The sequence below is a fragment of the Triturus cristatus genome, chromosome 1_1 (assembly GCF_964204655.1).
Source record: "Triturus cristatus chromosome 1_1, aTriCri1.1, whole genome shotgun sequence".
Taxonomy (NCBI): domain Eukaryota; kingdom Metazoa; phylum Chordata; class Amphibia; order Caudata; family Salamandridae; genus Triturus; species Triturus cristatus.
This window is the reverse complement of record NC_140579.1, coordinates 14,876,548-14,899,219: the sequence shown is the minus strand read 5'-3', so window position 1 is coordinate 14,899,219 and position 22,672 is coordinate 14,876,548.

Genomic DNA, 22,672 nt, shown 5'->3' with positions numbered 1-22,672 from the left:
TTGTATTTTTCTACTTTATATATTGATAAGTGCAGTGAATAAAGGATGACACTACTGCCATGGATTAAAGAACCATATCTTTTCTCATTTCTTAGATGTCATAAAAGACCACTTTATATACAACAAACATTCAACATTTGCTGCCTGTTGTGAAATCTGCATTTCTTCCGCATAAATACTGATGTGCTGCGTAACCTCTTGTAATACACGTGCACCATTCCTGGACATCGCATGTAAAGTGTCTACTACATAGTTATGTCAATTGGAAAAGGATTATATTGGCCATCGGGCACTACTTTATTTTTAAACTCTACTCATCCCCCAAACCGCCCCCATACTCCTCCCCCACTGACCCCACACTCCTCCCCCAAACCGCCCCCACACTCCTCCCCCAAACATCCCCCACACTCTTCCCCCACTGACCCCACACTCCTCCCCCAAACTGCCCCCACACTCCTCCCCCAAACCGCCTACACACTCCTCCCCCCAACTGCCCCCACCATCCTCCTCCACTGACCCCACACTCCTCCCCCAAACTGCCCCCACACTCCTCCCCCAAACTGCCCCCACACTCCTCCCCCACTGACCCCACACTCCTCCCCAAACCACCCCCACACTCCTCCCCCACTGACCCCACACTCCTCCCCAAACCACCCCCACACTCCTCCCCCAATGACCCCACACTCCTCCCCCAAACCGCTCCCACACTCCTCCTCCACTGACCACACACACTCCTCCCCCAAACTGCCCCCACACTCCTCCCCCACTGACCCCACACTCCTCCCCCAAACCGCCTACACACTCCTCCCTCCAACTGCCCCCACCATCCTCCTCCACTGACCCCACACTTCTCCACCAAACCACCCCCACACTCCTCCCCCACTGACCCCACACTCCTCCTCCACTGACCCCACACTCCTCCCCCAAACCACCCCCACTCCTCCCCCACTGACCCCACACTCCTCCCCCACTGACCCCAAACTCCTCCCTCAAACCACCACCACACTCCCCTCCCACTGACCCCACACTCCTCTCCCAAACCGCCCCCATACTCCTCCCCCAAATTGCCCTCACACTCCTGCCCCACCGACCCCACACTCCTCCCCCAAACCTCCCCCACACTCCTCCTCCACTGACCCCACACTCCTCCCCCACTGACCCCACACTCCTCCCCCACTGCCCCCACGCCCCTCCCCCACTGACCCCACGCCCCTCCCCCACTGACCCCACACTCCTCCCCCAAACCGCCCCCACACTCCTCCCCCAAACTGTCCCCCCACTCCTCCCCCACTGACCCCACACTCCTCCCCCACTGCCCCCACACTCCTCCCCCACTGACCCCATCCTGTCTGATTGTGGCACTGGGGTCTCGCAAAGCTCTTCCTAGTGGTCTTGCCTGAGCAAGAACGTTGGTCGATTGTCAAAGGAGGGAGCACCACAGGGGCATTTCCTCGTGAGGTCATTTGAGCGATGAACTCTACTGCCCGGGCTGCTGACCCGAGAAGAGACCTTCTCCCTGTAGTCTGCAGGAGCAAGACTGGGGCAAAGAGAGTCTGGTTCATGAACCCCATCAGGATCCCAAGAGCACTGATTCTGGTCGTGTTTGTAGTTGGCCATGGATGAGGCTCCCTCTCGCCTTCTCTGAGTTGACCATGGTCCAGTTTCTGGAAATGATCAGCCATGGCCTCCTCTTTGGTGCATGTCTGGAGCTCTCTGTACTTCACTCTTCTGCATACACAACCGGACTGGTCTTTCTGTGTGGGGACCTTTGAGCATATCTTGCCACATTGGCATCTGTAGGGATGCCCTTTGCCCGTGTGTAGTTCACATCCACACAGGTTGTTCGGTGGTGGCATGAGTTCATGTCTCCCTGTCTTCGCCAGTCACCGGAGTGGAAGATGTAGGTATTTCTGAGGTCTTCAGATGTTCACATCTACTTGACATGGACGATTAATTGAGTGAGGGCGCGGTTCCGTCAGATCGTCATGGAATTGTTTTCATCTCAGCTTGTCCCCATTGTCCCTACATCTTACAAGGGAAGATGGAGCCACAGTATATGTTTCCATAGAAAGCCTTTATGTTCGCTTTGCCATCCTGTTTGGATCTGAAGATATTCATTACATGTGACTTCTGCGAAGAAATGGGGGTCACCGGAAACCCTCTCGGGTTCCTCCATCTTTGGTCTGGCACCGGCAGGTTCCTTAATCAATGTCACACTGCTGTGACACTGTGCACCCCAACATTGTCACAGCAATATTTTAAAGAGCTTGCTGTCGCCTCAGTCATACAGCCTGTAGTTGGACCTTCTGCCCTAACTGCTAATCACGATTCTTCTCAGACTTGCTTATCATCATACCAGTGAGAAAGGATCTTTCAGAGCGCTCTCCAAGAACGCTGTCTGCACAGACTTGGTGGCAACGCAGAGCCCAGTGATTTGTAGGTTGTACAACATATGATTCTTCTGAAAGTTCTGATACTTGGTAGTTTCTGTGTTCAATACATGTTGTGAAAGTGTATTCGTATGTATTTGTCACATGAGATTACATCTGTTAACTTTTAGGATGTGATGGAGGTGAGATGTCTGAATACGTCCAGACTATAACATCCTAAGAGTGTACTTTCTTTTTCACATCTTCCTCAGTGACTGCTGCTTAATAAATTTGCTTTCATACATCCTTGACCCCTGGTCCAATCGCTCACCTGTGCACCTAGAAGTCATTTATTTGCAGGGATTTCTCAGTGGGCTCATAAGCAAGGTTGTCTGCTGGGGTTGGTGTGTTATCATGTTGAAAAGTGTCATTTTTTGTTAAAACATATGTATCTCCTTTGTGACCACAGGACCATGAGATTATCTTGTTGCCAACATGTTCCTTGGAATGGTTCATCACTCCTGTTGGTTTAAGGTTGGCATTGAGCATGTCTACAGTCACCTTGGAGGTGTGCGGTGTTGGATCTGACCTCATTTGTCTCTTGCGGGGATTTCGGTCGCCCCATTTCTCGGTTTGTTTCTTCTCGCACTTTCTTTGCTTCATGTCTGATGCCTTTTTTAAAGTAATCTTTCTGTTGTTTTTACTTGTTAAAGGCAACACCGTGCCCGATGCCTTCCTATGCCTTCTCACTTGCAGGACGCACGTCTTTTGCAAGAATCGCGTGGTACGGAGCGGTATTGAGTGAGTGTCTACACACAGGTCCTTTGTCGCCTTGAATCTCTTTCAAGTGAAATGTCCACCGTTGAGTAATTTCCAGTCATGTCCAGTGCCTGCGTAGCAGAGACTTCTGTAAGAGAACAGGCTGACAAGGATGAGGGTATCTGATTAAAGAGGTACAAAGGAATACAATGTATAAGCAGTTACAGTGAACATCTTCAAATGTGACATTGGGTAAGAGTCGGCCAAAAACTGCATCGGTGGTTCAGCACACCCAGCACTGAGCTGCAGCCACAGAAATACATTTGCAGGACCAGAAAAGACCAGAAAGACTCCAACTCCAAATTAGCAGAGGTTCTGGTCTGATGGATACTTCTAGCTGCAGATTCCTCGCCTTGTGAATATTCCTCTGGTGGAGAGGTGTGGCGCAACAGCCAGAGCAGCTGTCTTCGGAGCACAGGGCGCATGGTTCGATCCCCGGCTCCGGCGTCAGCTCAGCTCAGCATCAAGTTACTCTGGGCAATAGCTCACTTAGGGCCTCATGTAGGAAGCCAAATACCGGTCGGTAACGGCCGATTTTCGGTAATTATACCGTTACCGACCGGTATTTTGGCTTTTGAGATGTAGGGGGAGAATTTCATTACCGAATCGGTAAAATTACCGAATCGGTAATAATACCGATTCGGTAAATTTACCGATTCGGTAAATACCGAATCATGAAATGAGATGTAGGGGGAGTGTGTGGTGGGTGTGGGGATTCGTTATTTACCACCAACTAAAGGTTGGTGGTAAATGACAATTAGGTGAAAAAAAGCATTTTTGTGCACGTTTAAGTGTGCAATGTGGCAGACACACATGCCCTTAGGGCATGTATGTGCGCCACATGTGCACACATGGCCGAATCAGGGGTGCAACAGGGTGTCAATGTGACACCCTGCCACCCTTGCATGTGCTCCCCCATTACCGAATCGGTATTTACCGATTCGGTAATGAGGCATACCTTCCCATCAATGGGAAGGTATGCCTCATTACCGAATCGGTAAATACCGATTCGGTAATTACCGAATTTTTCCGAATCGGTAATATTTACCGACTCATTACCTACATTGCATTTACCACTTCATAAATACCGAATCGGTATGATTCGGTATTTATGAAGTGGTAAATGCCAGCCCACCTACATAAGGCCCCTAATTTTCACAACGGCCCCAAGCGCCTTGAGACCGGTATGGGTGAGTAGTTCGTGCTTTACAAATACCGGATTTCTGTATTCCCCAGGTGTCGAACTGGATCCCGAGTACTACAAAGCACAACTCCCGCATGCCAGCAGTTGACGTCGCCCTGCTCTGCATCAACAATGTTCTGCTCCAGAAGTAACGAATGGATCCCTATGTAGCGCCACCCATGCACGCTGATGTCAGTGCCTTCCTTTCAATGCAATCTGACACGGATCTGGAGCTCTGCTCTATTCGTCCAGGACGAGAAGTTTCTAATCTTAATCACAAAATGTTGAAAGTGTGCGAGAGAAAAGTCCCCATCTAAAATGACAGGGTTTCAGCCCTGTAAGGACTGTCCCAAAGAGAGGTCTGTGACAGGTCACCACAAGGTATGGCTGTGCTGCGTGGGGTTGGAACACGCCTCCAGGCCCTGCAATGACTGCACGATGATGAGCCCGAAGGCAGAATGGGATCATGACGCAAAGCTCTACGTCACAAAACACTGCCAAACTCTGCACCATGACCGCTTGAAGTCAAGAGTCTAGTACAGGGCCCCTCTGCAACTTTGCTGCAAATACAGACCTTTTGGTAGGCCATGCGGCTCATTTTCGGCACACATCTGGCTCCCCTAGATGCGCCTTTAGGCCGGAGGATCCATAAGGGCTTCCAGTTGGACCTTTGCTGGTGGGTTCACCTGTTTTGCTATGTGTGCCATTTGGGTTCAGTCCTGGCACCATTCTCTGTGTCGGTTCCTTCGACATCAAGGAGTCCACCCCATTTGACTCCGAGCCAAACTCGTCGCAGCCAAACCCTCTGGAGTGCAGCCCTTTGGCGATCCTTCTTATTCTGATACACCACATTTACCACTCAGCTGCACACACACCACAACACATTTCCGCTCAGACTCTGATCAGAGCCAGAATTACGGTGATGATGGGGATGCATGTGTCCCGCAATATGATGATGACACTGGGTGTGCCGGATGCCAGTGGCTTAGAAACCTCTCCAGACAATGGATGTCTCGCTCCCATGGCCCTGCCGCAGAGTAGAGTGCATCTGATGAACTTGTGATTAGAAGGACTGCGACGGTCCGTGACCTGCAGTGCCCCACTACGGAAGTCAAGATCCGCATTCTCAATCAATCAATCAGCATTTTTATAGCGCAGTACTTTCACCCCTAGAGGTATCTGAAGATTGGGGATGCGACATCTCCGTCGAAAAGCCAGGTCAGAAATGAGCAGAAAGAGAAAAAAATCAAGGTCCGAAACGAGCAGAAAGAGAAAAAATAGGGTCCGAAACGAGCAGAAAGATGAAAAATTAGCAGGCAGACATGAGCAGAAACAGTAACAATAAAGGTCAGAGACGAACAGAAAGAGGAAAAATACGAGCAGTAAGAGAAAAAAAAGGAAAAATAAAGGTCTGAAACTAGCAGAAAGCAGCAAAATAGAGATCAGAAACGAGCAGGAAGAGACAAAATCACAGGCAGAACTAGCTGAGAGAGGCCAAGGCAGAAAAACTAGCAGAAAACGAGCAGAGAAGGCACAAACTTAAGGCAGTAGAGGCTAGCGGACTCCAGCAAGCTGGACAGGAGAACTGTCGCCGGGGAGCCGGCACGGGTACTTGCACTCAAATGAAAATCCTTCAGCCTAGCCAAGGCCCTACCGAACCTCTACTGCTAGTTAGATCGACTCTCACAGATACGGTCTTGGACAATCGGGCAAAACCATATTCTGGCCAGGGCAGGTCATGAGTAACTGCTGGTGGCACTTTAGATCTTGCCCCCCCAGGGCCCTAAGTCCTGAAGTAGCCTCCCGGAAACCGAATGCCAATAACTGTATGCTATACATACCTTTCCTCCTATGGGGAAGCATTGCGCGTAAAGACTCATTTCAATGCACATTTCCTTACCTGCTAAAATCGTTGTTCTGTATAAAGTACTTACTTGCTATTGCAGTTCTTGGTATCAAAATGTATATAAAAATACGACTTATTTTTCATGGCACAGCACATCAATCCAGAAAAGATTCACGGTACAGAACAAAATAGTTACTTACCTGTAGGAATAGTTTTCAAGCTTGAAGATTTCCTGGATTTATATTCAACCCGCCTACCTACCCAGAAGAGGAGAATTTGCAAAAAGGGAATGTAAGGAAGGTATGAAAAGGAACCAGACAAAAAGTTGCAAAAAAGGAAATACAAACCTGAGGATGGCAAACGCGCTGAGGGTTTTCCCAGGCGTACGTCTGGTGTAACTGAAGGAAGGACAAGGGACTAAATGTTCATAGATGCCCAAAGCATGAAAAAAAGAAAAGAGAGAAATAAGACTAAAATAAACCATTCCATCCCAATCACTAGATGGTGGAATAATGCACAGCATGTAAATCCAGAAAATCCTTGAAGCTGCAAGAATACAGCTACAGCTAAGTAACCATTTAGTTACAGGTTAAGTCATATTTTAATTTCCTCCCTTCGCCTTTTATGTCATCAGGCCGGGTCTGGTGGCTCAGTGGACTAATGCATCCACTGCAGGGGCCTGTGTTTGACCGCATGGTCACAGGTTCAAATCCCGGCAGGTCCACTCAGCCTTTCATCCATCTGAGGTCGATAAAATGAGTACCATTGAGTTGGGTAACAATATACATTCTTTATTTCAGCGGCAAGATGCCCTGTTGCTGGGGTGAACGTGCGCTTTACAAATACACTTGTTTTGTTATGTTATGTTACAGCGCCAGCCGCGGATCCAGCACATAACAACACGCACATTAACAGACAGCACCATTCAAAGGCTCATCACTTTCACACGCCCACATGCTTGACACAGCAACCACACCGGCTGATAGATTGTGTGGACATGTGTGTGGCTACCAGTGTATGTAATGACCAGCAGCAAGTCACTACTCACACACCCTCAGCCAAGCGCCAGTCAACAAACACCGCCAGCTAAGCGCTAGTCCACACTCAGGACCAGCCAAGTGCTAGTCCACACGCCCCAAACCCCCCCCCCTAGCCAAGCACCTGTCCACACTCACCACCAGCCAAGCGCCAATCCACATTCACAGCCTCCAAGCGCTAGTCCACACACACATCAAGCCAAGCACCAGTCCATGCACACCATCAGCCAAGTGCCAGTCAACACACACCACCAGCCAAGCGACTGTCCACGCACACTGCCAGCCACAGGCCCAGCACATAACAACACTCACATCAACATACAGCGCCATTCAAGGGCCCATCACTTTCACACTCCCACATGCCTGACACAACAACCACATTGGCTGATGGATTGTGTGGACTGACGTTTGGCTACCAGTGTGTGTAGTGACCAGCAGCAAGTAACTACTCACACTGCCAGCCAAGTGCCAGTCCACACTGCCAGCCAAGCCCTTGTCCATACTCACCACCAGCCAAGCACCAGTCCACCCACACCACCATCACATTTTGTTTTTTTATACAAAAAAGTAAACACAAACAAATTGTAAGTCGATACAAAACTGCAAACACAAATGCTGAAACTAAATACATCGCACTAATGCCAACCTTGAAACTGAACAAAAAATATAAAAAAAATACAGAACAGGCAGTTCACTTTAACACTCATGAATGCTCCCTAAAATTATTTTGCGTGTGGTACAGTCTAAAACAAGCAGGCACACACAGCGCAGGGTTAGGACACTCCGGGTAGTGCTTGCGAGTCTCCTTTCACGTACCTCTTCGCCAACAGACTCTACATCTCCTACTGGCAAAGTCTTTTGTGGGCGTGGCAGGAAAGTGGCAATCTTTCCATCTGGCCACATCCTCCCTCAGTCCAACTCTTGCCTGTTCCACTACAACAAGGCGGCCTATCACAGACTCCTAAAACAACAAAAGTCGTCTTAGACTCAGGGCAAGAATCCTGGAACACAACAAAAGCATTAAAGGTTGATGGATAGCCATCCTCTTATACCAAATGTAAGCCTTACAAAGAGAAGTGCAGGGTGCCAACCTTTGACCTGCTCCACCAACACCAACCGTGTGCCTATTATATTCTAAAATGCACACAGGTTTGCGCGCTTCAGCGACCTGACCCCAAACAGTCACAGGTAAAGTACTTTCATCGTGGATGGTAGTCAGCATGTAGACATTTCTCCTGTCTGAAAACTTCACAGCTAGAGGCTCCTCGCAACGCAATGCCCTGCACTGAACCAGCTCAAGCTTTTGACAAACCAGTTCTTTTGGGAAACCTTTATGGTTAGAGCAGATTGTGCCGCAAGCAACAGTGTCCTCTTTGGCCAATTCCATGAACAACTGCACACCAGTGTAGAAGTTATCTACACATAAATGGTGAACTTTGTTAAAAAGTCCTCTACCAAGTTCCCACACAATTGTCTCACTCACTCCGAAAGGGGACGGACAACCAGTGGGGTCAATCTTGGAATCCCTACCGGTGTACACTCTGGAGTTAGAGACATATCCAGTCCTACTGTCACACAGCACATATATTTTAATTCCATAGTGTGCCCTCTTGCTAGGAATGTGCTGCCTAAAAACCAAGTGGCCTTTGAACAAGACCAAAGACTCATCCATAGATGTTTCTTCCCCTTGCAGCATAGATCTCAGAAAATCCATCTACAAAGTGATCAATGACAGGCCAAATCTTAAAAAGATGGTCACAATCAGGGTGATCTTGTGGCAACACTAAACCATTATCGACAAAATGCATCATCCGAAGCAGAAGCAAATATCGATCACAACTCATAATTGCCGGAAATATGGCCATTGCCATCAAGGGACTAGTAGACCAATATGAAGACATTTATGGCCTCCTTAACAAGCCCATCAAAAAAGTTAATCCCAAGAACATCTTCAACTCATCCAGATTTGTGGGAGTCCACCGGGTAGCTCTAGAGTGGGGCCCAAGTCTGGCACTGTTGTCCCTCAAATACTGTTCAACATACAAATTAGTCTGCTTAACAATTTCTGCCAAAAATACATCGTCAATAAACCAAACATAAATATATACATATCCCTGGTCCTAGTGGGTTATCTGCCCCACCCCTGGGGGCAGATGGTCATCAAAATATGCCTGATCAGCCCCCATAGGGGGTGGAAAATGCCAAAAATAGAAATTTTTAAAAGTTATTAGCGCCATTAGGGGGTGACCATTACCCAAGGGGCCACCCCAAAACATAAGCCTGCTGCTAGTGGTTTGTTTACGCCCCCACCAGGGGCAGATGGGCCTTCAAACAGGGTCGATCCAACCCTGGGAGGGCAGAAAACGGCCACACGTATTGAAAACAAATTGAGGGGCGATCCTTGCCCAAAGACTCACCCCCATGCACTTTTCAAAATAATCCCTGGGTCTAGTGGAGTTTTCTCCCACCCCGGGGGCAGAAAGGCCAAAACTACAGGTCAATTTGTCCACTCAGCTGCTCATCCTTTCTGAGGTCGAGAAAAAGAGTACCATTGAGTTGGGTAACAATAAACATCTGTTATTCAGCACCAAGATGCCCTGTTAGGGGTAAACATGCGCTTTACAAATACAAATGTTATGTTATTATCTAAATTTGCTCTTTCTGTTCCTTTGGTGACACAGTTTCTCTGGTTTCTTTTTCTCGCTCTCGTAGGGTCCGCATGCCACTTTATCGCACGGCCAGGATGGGCCGGGGAGTGCGTGCCTTGCAGTCCATGGCACAGGGCGCTTTCATCTGCGAGGGAGTTCACCTTTTGTTTCTTACATAAGTGCGAGCAGCTTCCCGGGGCTTGGGCAGCAGCGGGCAGGTTGCCCGGATGTTATGCCGTCATCATAGATCAATAGTAATCATTCCCGGAGCTCTTGAGGATGTCTTATTTCATCCTTGATTTTATAAACTTGTGAAAACATTTTGAAATCCTTCCTGGTCTCTGGGTGATGCCCTTTCCTATATCGCCCCTGGATCACACTTTTCCTACGGATTCTCTGGATTGTCCTTTTCTGTTGAGTTACTTGGTCGCCATTTTTCTTTAGGTCTGGATTCATAGTTTTACTGGGGTCGCCATTTTCACCTTTTTATTTGGGAGCCTGGGATCCACCGGTTCCCTTGGATTAATAGTCTAGTTTTATTCTTCGTTTTCCTGGGTTGCCCATTTTTTTTAGGTCTTGTGGTGGCAAATTTCCTTTGGTTCCCAGGGTCACTCATTTCCTTTTGTTTTTGCACATGAAACATCACTTTCTTATGGGATGTTGAAACGTCTCTTTCTTTGGGTACCAGGAAATATCGGTCCTCCAATCCCTTTAAACATCTTTCCTTTTGGGCCTTAAAATGCCCCTTTCTTTTGGGTCCCTGAAATATCCCTTTAATATGTGCCCCTTAAACATTTCTTTCCTCTAGGTTCAGGGAATATTCTTTTCCTAAGAGCCCTTGCCCATATAATACAGCACTTCCTGTGATTTCCAAAAGCGTCCCATCCTTTGAGTTTCATAAAATCTGCTGCCCTTTGGTCTCCTGACCTCTGCGTCCATTCCAACACTGATTCTCCAACAGTCATTTATGCCTTTCATACACCGCCTCCTTGTCCCCTTTCCAGTGGGTGTTGGATGTACCATCATTGTGTCCTCAACATGTAATGTGCCTATCATCTATAATGTCCCACACTCCCGAACTTTATTTGTGCGTCCGCCTCCTGTTTCCTGAAACTGGCCTGTTGCCGCTTTCATGGCTGGCTGACCTGTGATTCTGCTAGAGGCAAGAAAAGGATCAAGACTAACAAACCTAGGGCCATATTCACAAGGAGCTATCGCCGAACTAACGTAGACCGTAGCTGGCGGGTGGGCGTGTAGAAGGTCAGGCGGTCGTTGAGGTACTTGGGGCCCAGGTCGTGGAGAGTCTTGTGTGCGTGGGTGAGGAGTCTGAACGTGATCCTTTTGTTGACGGGGAGCCAGTGCAGGTCCCTCAGGTGGCCGGAGATGTGGCTGCGTCGGGGGATGTCCAGGATGAGTCGGGCGGAGGCGTTCTGGATGCGTTGGAGTCTTTTCTGTAGCTTGGCTGTGGTTCCGGCGTAGAGGGTGTTTCCGTAGTCCAGTCGGCTGGTGACGAGGGCCTGGGTGACCGTCTTCCTGGTTTCGGTCGGGATCCATCGGAAGATCTTGCGAAGCATGCGAAGGGTGTGAAAGCATGATGAGGAGACGGCGTTGACTTGTCTGGTCATCGAGAGGGAGGAGTCCAGGATGAAGCCCAGGTTGCGTGCGTGGTCTGTTGGCTTGGGGGCGGTGCCCAGGGCCGGGGGCCACCAGGAGTCATCCCAGGCGGAGGGTGATGGTCCCAGGATGAGGACTTCCGTCTTGTCTGAGTTCAGTTTCAGGCGGCTGTTCTTCATCCACTCGGCGACGTCTTTCATCCCTTCGTGTAGGCTGGTTCTGGCGGTGTCGGGGTTTCTGGTGAGGGAGAGGATCAGCTGGGTGTCGTCGGCGTAGGAGATGATGTTGAGGTTGTGTTGGCGTGCGATGGCAGCAAGAGGTCTCATGTAGACGTTGAAGAGGGTGGGGCTGAGTGATGATCCTTGCGGGACGCCGCAGATGACTTTGGTGGCCTCGGATCGAAACGGGGGGAGGCGGACTCTCTGTGTTCTTCAGGCGAGGAACGAGATGATCCACTCCAGTGCCTTCTCTTGGATGCCGGTGTTGCTGAGGCGTTGGACTAGGGTGCGGTGGCAGACAGTGTCGAACGCTGCGGAGAGGTCCAGGAGGATGAGTGCCGCTGTTTCCCCGTTGTCGAGCAGGGCTCGGATGTCGTCAGTGGCTGCGATGAGGGCGGTCTCGGTGCTGTGGTTGGCTCTGAAACCGGACTGCGAGGGGTCGAGGGATCCGTTCGTCTCGAGGAAGGCGGCAAGCTGTCTGTTGGCGATCTTCTCCATGACTTTGGCAGGAAAAGGGAGCAGCGAGATGGGTCGGAAGTTCTTGATGTCGGTGGGGTCCGCTGTTGGTTTCTTCAGTAGGGTGCTGAGCTCAGCATGCTTCCAGCTCTCCGGGAAGGTGGCAGTGTTGAAGGAGGTGTTGATGACGAGAAGAAGAGAGGGAGAGAGAGTGAGGGAGAGAGAAGGAGAGAGAGAGAAGAAGAGAGGGAGAAAGAGTGAGGGAGAGAGAAGGAGAGAGAGAGAAGAAGAGAGGGAGTGCCGCCCCTGCGCACCCAGGGCACACTGCTCACCTGCTGCCACCGGTGTGTCTCCAACCACTTGCTGGTATGCATAGCAGTACCCTAGGTCACACATCTGAGACAGAGCCATCATCCAAAACAGAGTCCAGATACATGATTGGCACAGTACACACAATTGCACAAGACAACATCGCCTGCCCGCCCATGCACACCAAAGCAGAGGCACACCAGCCCCTCCCGCCGCCCATCGGAGCTTGGCCGCCCATGCACACCCAGGCCTCAATGCTCACCTTCCACCACTGGCGCGTAGACGGGAGGTACCACCATGTGCTGCTGCAAGTCACAAGCCCTGGGCCCGCGGACATGGCACCCTCCACACCATGCAGCCATGCTCCGCAGACCACAAGGTCTCACGTGTGGTGCTGGGTCCTAATTAATCCATGGCATGTGACATACCAGTGCACCCGGCACCATCGCAGGCTGCACACCCGCTCAGCCCTATGGGTGCCACTAACTCTGGCAGGGTGCCTGTTCCGTCCGCAGGGCTTCCAATGCCACTAACCCTGTGCAACCCCAGTCAGCACCACGTGGCGTTAGGCCCGTGCCGTCCACCAGGCCTCGGATGCCACTAACCCTGTGCGCAACAACTCATGGGCCCTTTATGGATGAGAAGCATGAAGCGTCCGTCATCCAGTCAGCACCGGAAGAGGGGGATGTGACGCTGTCGGCCCCTTATGTGGCCCCCCCTCGGAGCGTAAGCGGAGTGGTCTGGCCTGCCACAATGACTCGTGGGCTCTGGGCGTGGTCCAGTCCATGTCCGGACAAGGAAGTGACTGATGCGTGTGTCCCTGTTGTAGTGTTCACGGGACCAGGTACATAAAACGCAATGTCGCACCCTCTGACTCGCATCCCGCAGGTTGAACATCAGTGGCGCAAGGGTAGGCCCTGTCCACACATCCATCCACACATCCATACCTGAATGATGTAAGACATGACAAAGCAGTGCGTCACTAGATGTTTATTGGCACCTCCAGTGCAGTGATGCAGCTGGAGCGGTACAGGGCAATGCCAAGCACACCACACAATATGGGCCCGTGGAGGGCCAGCCAGAGTCCATCCGGGGATGACATGTATGGCAGTAGAGGAAGGGCACAGTCCGCAGTCTGTCCACCGTGTCATTGTTTGTCGAACAGGATGTGTCAGTCCATGTCGCTGTCCAAGGTGAGTGCATTTGAGTGTATCGGGGGACAGTGGAAGGTCATGAGGCAATGTGCAGGACCAAGCAGCAACAGGCCCTTTGCCTCCTTCTGATCACAAACCCATCCACGTCCTCATCCCCGGATGTGTCCCCTGCCCCACCTGTGGGTGTTGCTGTACCGGCTGCGGCACTGTGTGTCACTGACACATCAGGGGCCGGAGGGGCATTGTCGGCAGCACTGTGTGCTACTGACACATCAGGTGCCTGGGTGGATAGGCCTGCCGCACTGGGAGGCACTGACACACCAGGGGGCTGAGATGTGGATGGTGTGGGGGCAGCAGCATTCATCAGCACCGCGCCTTGTGGCAGCAATGGCATGATGAAGTACTGTCGGGCATGGTAGATCCCAGCTACATTTCGCCGATGTTCTGCGGTGGCTGCCATCCTTTCTGCCTCCATCCGCACCGTGTCCTCCATGAACTTTCGCATGTGTGCCAGCTCACGGCTGGCATCGCTGGAGCCACTCTGAGTGGACAGGTGTTCTTCTCTCCGTGTCATGACTTCAGCGATGTCAGTCAGGGCTCGTTGGAGACCATGGGGCGTTGGGGGTAGCTGAGCGCTTTATAAATTTCTAAATAAATAAATAAATAGACACACAAGGATGGCATCTCCTTCTTGCCCTCCAGCCCATGTGTTGTTCCTGGGGGTCTTGGGAGAGTGCCGGGCTGTGGGTGCCTCCTGCTGGGTGGTTTGGGTGGTGGGTGGGGTCTCATCGGTGTAGCTGGGCTGCCCTGATCCTGGTGGTGATTGGCGGATGAGGTCAATGATGTCTTGGATGGTTTGGGTGTCGATGCTGGTGCTGTCCTCCCCGTCATCAGTGAAGAGTGGCTGGGACTGCTCTGCAGGGGGTGTTGACAGTGGCCCTGCGATGTGAAGGGGAGATGGTTTATTACTATGTGTCCACATGTATGTAGCCGCATGGTACATGTTGACATTCATACAGCATGGCATTGTACATTGTGACAGTCTGTAGGTCTGGGCGATGACCCAGAGTCATTGTGGGTGTGCTCTGTGCTCTGCTTGACTGTGCATGTGTGCCATCGTGGCCATCTCCACCCGTCCCCCCAGTACCTGGTGGTCACTCGTGACTATGATCCTGTTCGCCTGCGGACTGAACTTTGTCTTTCTTGTCTTCTTGTCCTTGCCCTTCCCTGTCCCCGAGGTCCCGGGCTGGTCGTCCGGGGTGCTTGTGGGGTTGCACTCGTCCTCTGCGCCTGCTCCATCGGCCTCCATGGTGCTTGGATGTTGGTCAGTTTGTGTTTGTATTTTTTTTCTACTTTTATGGTGATTTTTCCCGCCTACCAGGTGTGTGTTGCAGGCCTGGCGCTGCTTATCGCTGATTTCCTCATCGTGCTTTGGCCCATCGCGAGTTTTTTGGTTTTGTGGTTTGTGTTTTTATCTCCATCGTTGTGGTTGTATCGCGGACATTGTCTGCGTTTTCGGCAGACTATCGCATGGTACCGCCGTGTTGTGAATTCCACGTTGTCACGGGGTTATTTTCCCGCGATGGGCTGCGGTATTGAAAGTTGCGTTACGCTACTCTTGCAGTAGCTATCACACGTTCTTGTGAATAGACCCCTTAGACTTTCATGCAATGAGCGTCCTGGGTCCTGTGCAGGATCCAAGTCGTGTTAGAACACTCGTCCTGTCAAGTGTTCCCATGCGACCGTTTGATTCTCCTACCAGCATTTTACAGTGTCATGACCTGTACCTGACCCAGTCTCCTCTTGCTTTTCAAGTATGCGGGTGATCTAATCTCAGATGCCAAAGCTGTCTCGTGCGAGAGGACGATTCTTACCTATTCGATCTGGATGATAAGGTCAGTGACATATACAGCCTTTTAAAGTGAACCACTTCCAGGCACATTTACAAGTTTTGAGCACTAACGCTCAGGGCAGATGAATGCGCCAAGTTCTCATTTGTGATCTGGGACTGGTCTCTAGGCTCTCGTTGCGCCAGTGCTCGCGGTGCCCTCCTGTTTCCCCAGCTCATCCATGCCCTCAGCAATGTTGTTTGTCTTAATTAATGTACTTTCAGTCAAAATGTCTCCAGGATGTCACATCTTGTCGAAGTGTCAAGAGTTGCTGCCTTTTGGATGCCTGAGGAACCTTCTTGAAATAAAACTGAATTTCAGGGTGAGACGTTTGCTTGGCGATTCAATGGTTAGTGATTGTTTATTGCCAATAATGATGCTTGCCACGGTCGTCCCAAGGCCACACAATACCCTTGCATTCCAATTACATGGCCACGTTGATTTCCTTGGACACTTGACTCTCTCCCAGGGTAGCGGGAGTAAGCACTGAAGGCTGATGGTGTGCAGTGATAGCAGCTATAAATCCAAATATGTCATCCAATAGATCATTTGCCTCCAGCTTTATGGGGAAGCGTTGCCGGTCTACAGTCCCTCAAAGCATCCACCTCACAGGTTCTTTAGCCTATTGGTTCTTGTGTAGGTCTTCCTGGCAAAAGATTGGGGGGCATATAAGCAAGGGCGTCTTCGCCGCTTTAGCGGCACTTTTTGACACTAAAGCGGCGATATTTTAATCGCCCTGTCAGCAAGCTGTGGCTAACAGCTGTTAGCGAAGGATTTCTGGTGAAAGCGACCGTTTTGGGGGCCGCTTTGCATGTCAGCGATATTCATCACTAATGACATGCAAAGTAGACGTTCCCGACCAAAAGACCACGGAACAGCCTCTAACAGACCCAACGCCTATTAGCAATGAGGGCCCGGCCCCGGTTAGCGATGAAAAAAGTCGTGCTAACCTGGGTTATCGCAGGAATTTTTTACACCTGCTAAAATCCTGACTTAGCCATTATCCTCAATGGGGGGTGGATTCTAAGGCTGAATCCTTCCCTGCCTATTAGCAAGCTTTACGTCAGCGATAAAAGTTTTATCGCTGTTTTACTTGTGTTTTTGATGGATTTCGCCGCTATCGCTGGATCTTTTATCGCATTGGAGATATACGTTGGTAATAACGCGATAGGATCCAGCGATAGACGGCAATGCAGCCTCCATGGAGAAGTGCAGAGTGGACATGACTGGTTTGGACGGCCCGAGAGGGCCGACCAAACCACTCATGCGTACTCAGGAGTGGGTAAACCAATCCTGTCCTGCCCGGGCAGCTCTGCCCGCCTTTAATGCAGAAAGAAACATAAAATGGTAATAACCAAAAGTTATGCGAGAAAGCAGTGGGGCAACGCTCCTCCGCCCTAGTGGAGGAGCCGCCCCTGTTAAAAAGGATCTCTAGAGAAAGAACAGTGCTAAAGAACTTACCACACCTTCTAGATTGTAAGCCGACCTCTTCATCTTTGAAGGTTCATTAGCAGCAGTAGAGGCGCACACACAAGGAGTCACATTGAGAGAAGTTTCTTCACATCACCAGTCATCAAGCTGTTCTCAGAAGGAGCAAAATGAATTCAAAGAGGATGCCGGTACCCACATGGAATTTAAACATTGTGCTCGCACAATTGATGAAGGCACCTTTTGAACCATAACTCAAGGCTACATTACAAAAGCTCACACTAACGATGACTCTTTTAGTGGCCATAACATCACTACGCAGAGTTAGTGAGTTACAAGCACTCATGTTACAGTCACCTTACTTCAAGTTCACAAAGGCAGAATTGTCAAGAGAACTGACCCACAATTCATTCCAAAGGTTATCTCACATTTCCACATGAACCAAAGTATTCAGATACCAAGTTTCTTTCAAAAACTGAAAACGCACGCAGAGAGAACATTACAGACGCTGGATGCAAGACGTGCAGAAATGTAATACATTGAAAGGACAAAGGCTACCAGGAAAACAAAGCAACTCTTTGTATCATTTGCAAACAGTTTTCTAGGAAGGCCGGTTACAAAGGGCACAATTGCAAGATGGATAGCACAGGCTATTCCGTCGAGCCACAAGAATGCAGGAGAGACATTACAAGACACCTCTGGTGCACATTTAACAAGAAAGAAGGGAGCGACCATCACTTTCCCAGCATATACTCCACTGCAAGATATTTGGATGGCAGCAACATGGTAATCAATGCACACGCTCACAAGACACTATGGTGTAGATATTCAAATGAACAAGGAAGCGCAAGTAGGGCAAAGGGTCTTACAACATCTATTTTCAAATCATTGCTCATCTCCGACGCAACCCTCACTGTAGTAACAAACTGCTTCCAAATCTATGCACAGCATGTGAATCCAGAACAAATTCACCCTGCAAAATGTATAGTTTCTTACCTGTCGGTGTGGTTTTGCAGCTTGAAGAATTTTCTGGATTCACAAGCGAACCCACCCTCCTCCGCAAAGAAGATGAGGGGAGAAAAACAGCATAGAAAAAAAAAGAATCTGAAAATGGTGACCAAAGGTGGGAACTGCCATAGGAAGCACGACAACGTAACAAGGGGCACCAAATGGAGATACGTAGACGCCAACAACAAAAGACAAAAATGGTGGAAGGACAAAAGTTTTTGGAGAGAATTCCAGACTAAACCACTAGATGACGAAATAATGCACAGCATGTGAATCCAGTAAATTGTTCAAACTGCAAAACTACACCACCAGGTAAGAAACTATGTTTCCTCAATAGAGCAGTGACTGGCCTTGTGAGTGACTTATGACCCCAGCACATGTGGCACTTGATTTCAAATGGAAAGATGCACAGCTATTGCAGTACGCTAACATGATCTGGGCCCACAGGACCCTCTAAAGGCACGACCTGTCTATGCCACAGTCACTTTAATTGGGAAATCATACTGCGCGCTGACCAACACTTCACCAACATTTTTTAGGTCTCGCCTGGCGTTAGCAGCACATGTGTTGCTCTCGCCATACAAGGGCTTCTTGGAATCAATACGGTTTCAGAAGTCATGTCTCAGCTCCGCCTGCAAATTTGATTGGTATGCGTCGTTTGTCGTCACATATTATTCAGAACAGACTTTGTTGATTGTGCCAGAGGGTTTTTAGCCCCTCCTGGTTGCCACCCTCTCCTTTTTAGGCCACGCCCAGCGGGATTGGATCTTTTACTGGCGGCGTGAGACGGTGGGTTTAATATTGACTTGCTGCACTTTTTTTTAAAACTATTGCATGCATTTGGTGTGGAATGTATTCTATGCTGTTGTATTACCCTACTTTGTTACTATAAGCGTTTTGAGGGGATGTCCGTAACATTAGCATCCAGACGGCGGACTCGGCATAAAAATTAAGCTTTTGTGGATGAGGGCTCGCAATAAAAGGTAAGCTTTAGTGGATTATGCGTTTGATTGATTTATGGCTTTTTTTGGTGATATCAGTTATGCTATTACGGTGCGATATCTTGCGTGTGGGATGCGTTTTGTTTATTCTACGCTATTTGTTGCTATATCTTGCGTGTGGGGTTTTTCTTCATTTTATGCTACTTTATTACTATACGCTTGAGGTGCGGTTGATGTTTTCGTTATCTAAAGAATGCGTGAATGTGCACATGCTGCAGCTGACACGCCGCTGCTGACATACCACTGCTGACACGCCGCTGCTGATACACCACTGCGGACACACCACTGCTGACACACCGCTGCCGACACACCGCTGCCGACACACCACTGCTGACACATTGCTGCTGACACACCATTGGTAACACGCCGCTGCTGACACCACTGCTGACATGCCACTGCTGACACACCACTGCTGACACTCCGCTGCTGACACACCACTGCTGACATGCTGCTGCTGACACACCACTGCCGACACAGCACTGATGACATGCCGCTGCTGACACGCCTCTGCTGACACCACTGATATGCCACTGCTGACACGCCACTGCTGACACGCTGCTGCAGACACCACTGCTGACACACCACTGCTGACACACCACTGCTGACACACCACTGCTGACACATCGCTGCTGACACGCTGCTGCTGACACCACTGCTGACACACTGCTGCTGACACACAGCTGCTGACACACAGCTGCTGACACACCACTGCTAACACGCCGCTGCTGACAAACCTCTGCTGACACGCCGCTGCTGACACGCTGCTGCAGACACCACTGCTGACACACCACTGCTGACACACCACTGCTGACACACCACTGCTGACACACCACTGCTGACACACCGCTGCTGACACGCTGCTGCTGACACCACTGCTGACACACTGCTGCTGACACACAGCTGCTGACACACAGCTGCTGACACACAGCTGCTGACACACCACTGCTGACACGCCGCTGCTGACAAACCTCTGCTGACACATCGCTGCTGACACGCTGCTGCTGACACCACTGCTGACACACCACTGCTGACACACAGCTGCTGACACACAGCTGCTGACACACTGCTGCTGACACACTGCTGCTGACACACTGCTGCTGACACACTGCTGCTGACACACCGCTGCTGACACACCGCTGCTGACACGCCGCTGCTGACACCACAGCTAGTATTTAAAGGTAATTAAAAAATATGGTCCATTAGAGTACACTTTGAACCAGTATTGTCAATCAGAAGAAAGTAATTTTAGGTGACTGTGAACAACGAGTACAAACGTAGGCCCATATTAATCATAGTTTTGTGTAGCCCTGGCACCACGCAAGGGGTCACAAGGGCGATGTAACACTGAAGTCCGATTCATCAAGCCACCCTGCACGGCGTGATAAATCTAAAGTGAGGCACGACAGCGCAAGCACAGCCTGGCGTTACTCTGCCCGAAGGAGGCATTCCATGGGTGAAGTGCGGGTGTTCTCATGCATCCACCCAAGGATTCTGGCCCATTCCAAGATTTACCGTCAGTGATAGACCTGGGAATGCGTCAAAATGCCACGTCTCCCCAGGTGAGGCGTAACAAGGAGAAATACCTCTACTCCTCCTTGTTTTTTCCTCTTTCTATGTGTGCTGCGTTCTACAGCATTCATAGAAAGAGGACAACGCCTCTCTAGGTTGTTTTTACACAGAAGGTGTCCCTTCGTGCACAAAAACCATTCTGCTTACAACGCAGGTACCCTTGCACCGCGGCGCATGGGCGTCTGCCTTGGCACTAGGTGGCCAAAAGTGCACCAGCGAAGGAAAGGACAGGAGTGCGCCCATTGATGTTAAACGCAGCGCACTCTTGCACTTCACGCAGTGCAGCAAGGTGGCTTTCTGCGTTGCGCTGCATGAACGTATGGTAAAGATGCCCACTGATGTAGTAACTCAAGTGAAGCGAGCCCATGGGTAAAGTGGGCGGGCCCATGGCCCCATTCAACATGCTGCAAGTGGGCAGAAGCGACATGGAAACGCCAATTTAACCGACCAGTGGCTGGAGTTCACTGTATTTTTTTTTTTTAAGCAATAGTCTGGCGAGGCAGCTAGGGCAGTCTCAAGTGCCAGTAAAGTACAAAGATTATAAGAGGTATTCCAAACCTAACCGAGGCAGCCCTCCTTCACACCGGGGGAAGACACCTGCACAGTACACTCTAGTGCCGCGCTGTCTAAACCAGTGCTCTTCAAGCGCTTTAATGCTGCGCCCCCCAGGCGATAACAAATATATATCACCAGGGGCCCCCTCAGAATATTACACAGTTATACTATTCAATTGGCGATGTTTAATTATGTCTACACTTATTTCAACATTGCAATTAAGTTCTGTTGCTATTTTTAAAAAAATAGATGATTGCCAAACATACGTTTCTGGTCAGGCTGGCCGTGCCCATGCGTACAAGTATCCACAGGGGGTTTATTTGAGGCGGGGCTGTGGGGTTTGAAGAATATTTGGAGTCCCTCCCCTTTTGACACATACTCTCAGCCAGCATAGAAATGACAAAACAGGTTAGTGACGGTCCATCCCAGAGCGGCAGCAAAGCTTAAAACAGAGCGCTGTTATTGGCAGAATGCTTCTTTTGGCCAGAGGCTGAAGCCCCCCCCCCCCAGCCCCCCCCCCCGGTCACTTGAGGCCCCCCAGTTTGAAGACCCCTTCTCTAAGCCTACTAGATCCAACTTTCTGTTCATGTTCTGCTGCTGTAACGCGCTCTGATACCCTTCGGGTCTTTAAGCGCTATGTGAAACTCCAAAAATAAATAAAATAAATAAATCCTAGTTGGTGGAAAGTTTTTCTTTTAATGATAAAGAGGCCTCGAAAGGGCGCACTGACACCGAGGCTGACAGACTGCTCATTTAATTCAATCCATTTCCTCAAAGGGTCATTTTCGTTCCACTTCCTCCTCCGATGTCTGTCTGTCCGATTATGCAAATCTACGAAGGGGGCGTGGTCTTGCTCTTCAGAAAATCGCTTCCTTTTCCTCGTTTTTTCGTACTTGACAAAACTAAAGCCACTTTGGCGAGAGAGCGCTGGAGCCGGTTTCTCCGGCTATTACTGAAAATACCGCCTTCGAGGCGCATGTGTCTGAAACACCAAGTCGAAGGGGCATGAGCGGCCTCTGCGTCCCGTGACATTCAGCCAAAAGTCCGCAAAATCTATAACATGTGGAGTAAGCCGAAAGTCACAAAAAATACATGTTTGCAGGCAAGTTGTGAAGTTAAGCGAAGCAAAAAGGTGAAAAAAAATGGAACGTACTGTCGTGACCTAAACAAGGTGAAGAGGATGCTGGGAAATTGTCAGAACTTATAAAGGAAACGCATTTAAAATAAGAACCTTTCAAATCAGTCAGTCAGTCATAGTACTTTATTTCGATAAATCAATATCATGAAAAGACAAGGGATAAAATTAAATACACTCAGACAAAAGAAAATACAATTAATACAAGATAAAAACATTACTCGTATGCAATTAATCATTATATACACATAAATAATGCTAAAATAGATACATGCTATAAAATTCAATTCTATATATAAGTTAAAAAGAGTTCAGTTAGGATAAAATGAACTATACAAAACATTTACATAGAATCGATATAAAAATCTTCCATCAAATGACCACTAGCTGTGAGCAAAATACAGTACAACGTTTTTAAGAGCCCAAATTTGGGG